Below are 8,304 nucleotides of genomic sequence, written 5' to 3'. Positions count from 1 at the left end.
GCTCACGTCCAGACCAGCACCAGCTTGCTAAAGGGATTCCGAGACCGCCAGAGCCTCCAGCACTTGCGCATTTCCCATTCTTGCCAACGAATTCACCAGGTATTCACACTTCCAAGCACACAAACGGGAGCAGCTGAATCCTCCTCAACTGCCCAACAGCAAACTACAGAAGTTGTTGAAAATATCTCAGAGAAGGGAAAAGAAAAGGAAATGGAGATAGAGCCACAACAACTAGATAAAGAACAGCGGCAAGCAGAGCAGCAACAACATCAACAACAGCAGGAAAGGCAGCATGAAGAAGGGCAACCTGACAGACAACAGCCCTTGCAGCAGGAAAGAGTGGTGGGTACCCCAACCTCCACTGAGCAACAAGCTCAGAACATAGTGCCTCCTAGGCCAGAAATCACCATTGATGCCTCGGTCCTCCAAACTCCACAGAAGGAGGACTTAAGCAGAAAAAGGGATAGAGAAACTCCTCTCACTTCATCTATCAACCAGGGAGAGAAGAGACAAAGATTAAATGACTTTTCTGAGGATGATGCAGCAATAAGACAAGCATTGGGCATGGGCCCACCCAGCAGAGAAGCTTCAGCAAGTTCCTTCCAGCAGGAATAGGACAGGACTATGGGAGGGGAGGTCAGCTCCTCCAGCCAGCAAAAAGAAGGACAAGTAAGCATCAAACAGCAATTCATAGACATCAAAAGGAGGAGTGATCCTATCAAAATACAGCTGTACAATCACCTACTAAACATGGCTCCTACCAATCAGCAAAGACTTATGTCTGCCTTTGATGTAGGTGAGGGAAAAATGATTATGAGTCATTTTATGCCCACAGCACTGCATCCCCAATCTGCCTCAGATTACCTCAGAACCAACCTGGAAGTCATGGCCAAAGACATACACCCAATGGACAAAATTGAACTGCATAAACAGACTGGTGAGATGGTGTATGCCTCCTTGGCAGATGAAACATTAGAAAATTACAAACTAAAGAGCAGCCTCAATGCCACAGCCTCTCAACTGGAATTGGAGAAGGCATCATCCCAGGCGAAGGACAACAGAATAAGGTCCCTGGAAGACATAATCGTTGAAATTGGGCATGATCCCAAAAATATTTCAGGGATACAGGAAATCTTGAAGTTGAGGGATGCTGACATGGCTTCCATGAGGAAGAAAATCAAACTCCCAGCCACCATGCACCCTCAGCCAGATGAGGTAGCCCAACAAAGGCAGGAGAAAGATACCACAGATTTGTTGATCTCCATTTATAAAGAGCTTGTTCAAGCACAAGAGAAATTAGGAGAATCAGAGGCTGCAAAGGCAGCATTAAAACAAAGAGAAGAGGGTCAGACCTCTCAGCCTCCTCCTCAAATCATAAATCTTGAGGAAACTGCTCCTATCACTGCTCCTCCTCCTCAACAGACTGAACAGACAGCAACATCTACTTCAGCAGTGCCAACAACTACAGAGCAGGCCCAAAGCCTAGATATGCAAAAGCTGAAGAATGAAATCCAAATCCTGGAAGCTCAAATGACAGAGTTAAATGAGACCAGGGATAAGTTGGCCAAGGTAAATGACAGACATGATAAATCAAAGAGAGAAGTGGCAGAAAAGGGCAGGGAAATCAAAGCCCTCAAAGACAAGATCAAAGAGCTAGAAAATGAGCTCAAGTTAGACAAGGTGGTGGCTGAGCTTAAAATAGTGCTGTGGGCTAACATTGGTCAATCTATCAATGAGCAATGGCCATATATTGAGACAATCCATGAGCAGTTAGAGCTCATCCCAAAGGCACAGAAGGAGATTTACAGATCAAGAGCTTCATTGGGCAATATGCCTGAAGTGGCCACCAGAATGATCAATGTACTTAACCATAGAACAAGTTCTCAGTTGGCTACCATGGGAATTACAAACAGAACTGAGACTATCCAAATGGTTAAAAGGGTTCTCACACTGAGAAACTTAGTGCAGACATTGGAGAGAAGAACCCAGGATATGCAGACTGAGGTGAACAAGTTTTTGGAAAAGTTTCAAGTGTTAGAAAGCAGAGGACTCCCTGGCTTACTGAACAGCGCAGGGAGATTGTTCACACATGACCAGTATGCTAAAAGGGTCAATACATTTGCCACTAGCCAGATCAGTGATAAGCCCAGCACCTCAGAGGAAACAGGGCCAGCCACAGGACAGTCTCTTTACAACAGAGTCGAAAATCTGTTTTTTATAATGAATGAGATCAATCACCTGTTTGGGGTGGCTCCCAATTTTTTCAAATACACAGAGGCAGAGGAGACAATGGATGCTATTCTCAGGCATCAACTCCCTACGCAAGAATGGTGGACAAACGCAATACAGAAGATTTTGTAAACAGGGAGTCACTTAACAATTTTGTTTCTTAAAAATATCAGTTGTCATGCAAAGCAAAGTTTAACAAAATTAGCATGCACGACGGATTAAAGTTGAGCCAACTCAGCAGATGGATCGGCCAACAAAGCAGAGATAGAAGACTACAGCTGGCAGGGCCGAGAAAATACAGCGCAGCAAGAAATAAAGGCGCATTTATCAGCATTAAAGCTAAGCGTTGCAACCGACTCAATGACCTCCAAAGGTCAAAATTATCCTCTGACAGACATAAAGAGCATTTATGCTGCATTCAAAGTTGCAATAACTTCTTTTCCTACTTTCTGTACGCATTTATGAAGATATTTTCTCTCTCAGATGACTCAATACCTGAGATATTTTGTATAAACGTTGCTATAAAGCCCCCTTCGCATGAGCTTGCAAGGGTTGTTGTTGATTTCTCCTAAAGAAATTCTTATGCTGTAATCCTTTCAGAAGTTTAATAAAGAAAGTGATGGAATTTCTCGGATTTCTGAAGTGTTGGATGTGTTCTGGTGTCTGTTGATAACTGCTGGATTCCTGTGTATTTCACCATACAATAAGTCTCTGTAACTCTCTCTGTCAACTAGTTGTTTTGTTAAAATCCATATATGTTATCTGATTTTCAATACTAAGCAACAAGGAAAAAGAATAACTTTCAGGATTTATTCACTGAGTACCCTGAGTTCAATCTGTGTTGTTTATGAATGTTTTCTTCAACTGTAATCTAGATAAGTGTAATTCTTAATTGCTGCACTTTCATAATACACCTTTCACAGTGGCCTTTGTCACAGGAATTCAAGTTTTGCTCCTGTGCAGTGTGTTTCACTTTCACCTCACCAACTTAATAGAAAATTCTTAATTGCTTTCTGTTGGTTGGCATACATCACCATTTAAGCTAAATTTGTTGTTTAAAATACACAATAGGCCCTGCAGTTTGAACACCACCAATCCAGCGTATCAAATCATCTCACAACTCCAGAATCCATTGCCCAATGGTATTTCACTATCTAAACACTATATCATAAGACCTGAAAGAAATCCTTCAACCAAAAAACATAAACCAAAACCTGAGCATAATAGCGAGCCTAAAAACACCATCATAACAGAGACAAATCATAAAGAGAGAGCCCTCTCTGATCACAGTTTGGCTAGAAGCTGTGATCCAAAGATTGGTTAGTGGTTACCCCGGCCGTATTCCCTTGGGAGTCATAGGGAACAACCTGGGTGTTAACAAATTCAACAACTTTTAGGATCTCTTCTACAAGACCAACACCTATTTATGGTTGTAACTCACTCCATATATATCAATACAAAGAGTTCTTTTGTTTTCCTATATGTGATGTCGGCACTTCATATATTTCAATACCATGTTGATATTTTGAATGAAGTAGATATATTATGCTACATAGATCTCGTAGTTTCTTGGCTTATGTTGTATGGTTGTGTACGTTCTAATTTTGGCAGCTTGAGCTAGGATTGGAGCATTCAAGCCAAAGAGGGAGTGAAACATATGACAGGTTCCAAGTAGGTTTCTTCCCCTCATTTACATACTTTAAGGAAAGCAATGGGTCTTTTGTCATTCTGTTGTTCTAGGTTAGCCACCAAACCTAGGGAGATATTTCTATCCACAGTCATAAATCCCTCATAACAAATTGGCGACTCCACTGGGGAACGGTGTATTCGCTTGGTGGTTTATTTGTCCATTATGTTTGCTTTACCCCTTTCATAGACCTTTGTTGCTTTAACCAGCCAAGAACAGACTTAGGAAGTGATTTCATTGAGTCTTGTTTGCAATTTTAGTGTCGGAATCAACTTTCCTAGGACCAACGCACCCTATGGTCTATTGACAAAGCGTTGCACCCACCTGGGCCCTCTCTGTGTCTGTGTTGCAAAGCATTGATGCCTCTTCTGCACCTGTATTGATCCCTATTTTTACACACAATTTTCCTTGTTTTCTTAGTGTTTCTTTAATCAACCTACTTCCAGATGACCTTCCTTTAGTCTTGAGTTCCTTTTGGTCTCTTTGAATCCTCCATTTGGTTTGCATTTGTGTTTGATTTCCTTTGGTAAGAATTGGTTTTTATTGTTCCTTTTTCTTATCATTAGGTCATTGCAAACTTGTTTCGTTTGATCATTGATTGCTTGGGTGAATTGTTGTTCTAGTCCTCATTTTGAAAAGTGCAGTTGAATCAGTGATTAGACTTTCATCTTAGTTTTCCTCATTTTCATAAATTAAGTGTTGTGAAAAGAAAGAACATTGAATTAGCATTTAGGGTTTTGCATCTATATTGATTTAGGAACATTTGCATGAAAAGGGATTGCATTGAGCATCTTGTTTGCTACACTTTCCATGTTGCATATTGTTTGTCTCTTCCCTTTCTTAGGTAGACTTTCACTGAAGAGAAAGATTCCATTTCCTCGTGCTATATTTTCATTTTAGGGAATTCATGTGAATTCATGGTGAGCTATAAAATTGAAACTTAATTCAAGATCAACTTAAAATTTACTAAATCAACCTAAGGATCATTTGTAAACTTAACAACAAAAATAGAGGTCTAGGCTAGAGACGTGTTTCGACGTCTTTAAATATAGGAGTTGTCATTTTTTGTCAGCGTTGCAATCCGGGAGTGATATCTCGTTCCATGTACGTAAGTATATAGGATCGTTCTCTACATACCTTCGAGTATATCGGATGGCATTCCACGCATGAAACGTATATGGGGACGCTCTCATTGAATGGTTACACATTAGACAAAACCACTATGGATTGCATTCCCATGTACTGTCGAGTATATTTTGGGAGTCCCATATAAGTTGTTATCCATCCATAAGTAATCGAGTTAGCCACCTTATATATTGTAATACACCGAACACAGCATTTGTGGAGATATTTTTGTTCGTAGTCATAAATCCTACATAACAAATTGGCGACTCCCCTGGGGACTGAACATCTCATTTACTATCTGAGTTGGAATCTTAACAATACTGAAATTCAATATTCCCACATAGAAAAGTTGGCTTTGGCGGCCATTCAAGCCATCCAAATATTTCGCCATTACATCTTGCTTCGAAAGACTATGGTCATTTCAGATTGCAACCCTATGACATACATTTTGTCACGTCAATTGTTGGGGGGCAAGTACTCGAAATGGATTGTCATCTTACAAGAATTTGACCTAGAGTTCATCAAATCCAAGTCGAAGAAATCCCTAGTTTTCGCGGAACTAATGTGCGATCTCCCTTCCCCTAATTCAAAATCTACATTTAAAGATTCTATTCCCGACAAGTCATTGTTTTTGATCTCATCATCTGACCCGTGGTATGGAGATTTCCTTATTTATCCCTAGAACCAGAATTTCTGATCTAATACCTCTCACTCAGACCAACAAATTATTCATTACAAGCCCAAAATTATGTCATTATTAGCGACACCCTTTACCTTTTGGTATTGATACAATCTTACAAAGGTGCCTCACACTTGAGGAGGCTGAGAAAGTCTTAAATGAATGCCACTTGGGGGAATGTGGCAGACATTTATCTAGTTATGCTACCCCTAGAAAAATTTACGTGTTGGCTACTTCTCACCTACCATATTTCGAGATTGCATCCTCACTATCCAAAAGTGTCATGCGTGCCATATATATGATCATAAGACCCGTGCTCCGCCCGTTTCATTGCATACCCGAAGTCCTATACAACTAGGTACTCCTATGGTGTATCGTTGAAGTTTCAATGGAAGTTTTTCAACCACAGGATCATCAATTCCATGTATCAACCCTTCCATGTGGCGCTCTACCTCTAATAGGACCTCTGCTATGTCTGAATCCCGTAGAATATCCTGTCCCACAGCAGCGACCCATGCTATTTCTATTTCCTCCTCCCGTTGTCGTTCCTCTACACAATAGAGATATGAAGCACCAATAGATTTAATTGGTCCCACATCTACATGAAACATCAATAGTTTAGTCTCAATAACATCAAAAAAATATATTGTAAAATTTTCAAAACTTAAAAGGTCAAAATTTATTACCTGCAACACCCCATTCCTCACCCTCAGGAAGCACAAGCTAAGGGTCATCATGGAAATCCATGCCTACGTAAGCATAGTCGTTGATCATGATAAACTATCTGTGCAGCCATCTAAAGAAGGATGGTGAGAAACTAATAGTTGATGGCCCTTCATGTCGATACATGTGATCTATCCACCTCCTCATCCATGGTACCCTAGGATCGATAGGATTGAGTATGATATGATGAGGCTGAAGTAATGGAACTCATTCTAATGAAATGGAAACTAAGATAGCACGTTATCTGAAGTTCTTTAGTTTTCCCTCTTTTTCCTTAGTCAGTAGTTCTTTCATGTTGACCAAAACTCCCTCGCTCGAGTTGAAGAGTGTTGGTTCCAGACACTCCCAAATAATTGCATGTATGATCTGCTTACCACATGCAATGTGGAGCAACCTTCCATTCTTGCGATAATGAAGAGGATTGTTCTCAAAGGTAACCGAGTCACATCTTTTATACTGATCTTTTGACCCTTTCTTGGTTGAGATCGAGGTCTACAATAGGTGGCGATATAATCTTTCATTGTTTCCCCACCACTTCTCCCATGTAGGTTTTAACCCTGTACAGAAATTCCCTCATACGATTCTAGAACACAGAAAATAAAAAATGCGAGAGCATAACACATAAAACACATATACATAGAGATTTCCCCTAGATCCCAAAACCGGGACTACCAGCTTGATTTTTCATTATGTTCCTTTCAATGTTATAATACATATTTATACGTGCCGAAGCATCCAATACCATGGACCGAAAACCATTGTGTCCAATACCATGGACTGAAAACCATCGCGACAAAAAAGCATGTGTGAAAATCATGCACAAAACCATAGGTGGGTCCACCCAACTTAACATAGGGTCCAAAACCAAAATACCTCAAACCACCTGTGACCTCCCCACCTATAACCCCCGGTTAACTACGTGGGCTAGTCGTGGAAAGAATATAACACATCCCAACATTCTCCCACTTGTTGTTTTCTTTCCACAGGGGGCCACAAGAGAGCTTAGTCATTTTTCCAACCCTAAAATGCCCATTGTCTCTCTACACCAAGAGAACTTCTCAGAGCTCACAGATTTTGTTAATGCATCTGCAGTATTCTTCAAAGTGTCCACCTTTACCAGCAACACCTTTTTGTCTTCTATCATATCCCTCACAAAGTGATACTGAACATCAATGTGCTTTGTCTTTGAATGATATGCGAGGTTCTTTGCCAAGAAAATTGCACTTTGGTTGTCACAGTCTATCCTTATAGCTCCCTATACTAACGTCATACTTGAACACAATCTCTGCAAACAAACTGCTTCCTTGCTTGCATGAGTGGCTGCCATGTATTCTGCCTCTGTAGTTGATAGAGCCACTACAGATTGTTTCTTACTCATCCAACTGACTCCACCTCCAAATAGGTTAAACACATACCCACTTGTAGATCTTCTTTGATCCAGATCTCCAGCCTAGTCTGCATCAAAAAATCCATGAATATCCAACATTCTGTCCAATCCTGATCTTCCTTGGTAGCACAAACCATAATCACTAGTGCCACGCAAATACCTGAAAACCCGCTTCACTATTGTCCAGTGCTCCTTCCCTGGTTTTGACATAAACCTACTCAATACTCCCACTGCATGTGTAATGTCTGGTCTAGTACAGACCATTGCATACATCAAGCTACTGACTGCACTTGCATATGGAACACAGGACATGTCCTCTTCCTCTTCTTGTGTCTTGGGAAATTGTTCAGTAGATAACCTCACACCTACAGGAATAGGAACCTTCACCGATTTACTATACTGCATATTAAACCTCTGCAGTATTGTCTCGACATACTTCCTCTGGTTTATCCAAAGCTTCCTCTTTGCCCGATC

Source organism: Pinus tabuliformis, chromosome 6 (assembly GCF_031772625.1).
Source record: "Pinus tabuliformis cultivar Carrire ecotype Pingquan chromosome 6, CPIR1, whole genome shotgun sequence".
NCBI classification, from domain to species: Eukaryota; Viridiplantae; Streptophyta; class Pinopsida; order Pinales; family Pinaceae; genus Pinus; species Pinus tabuliformis.
Note: the sequence above shows the minus strand (reverse complement) of the source record.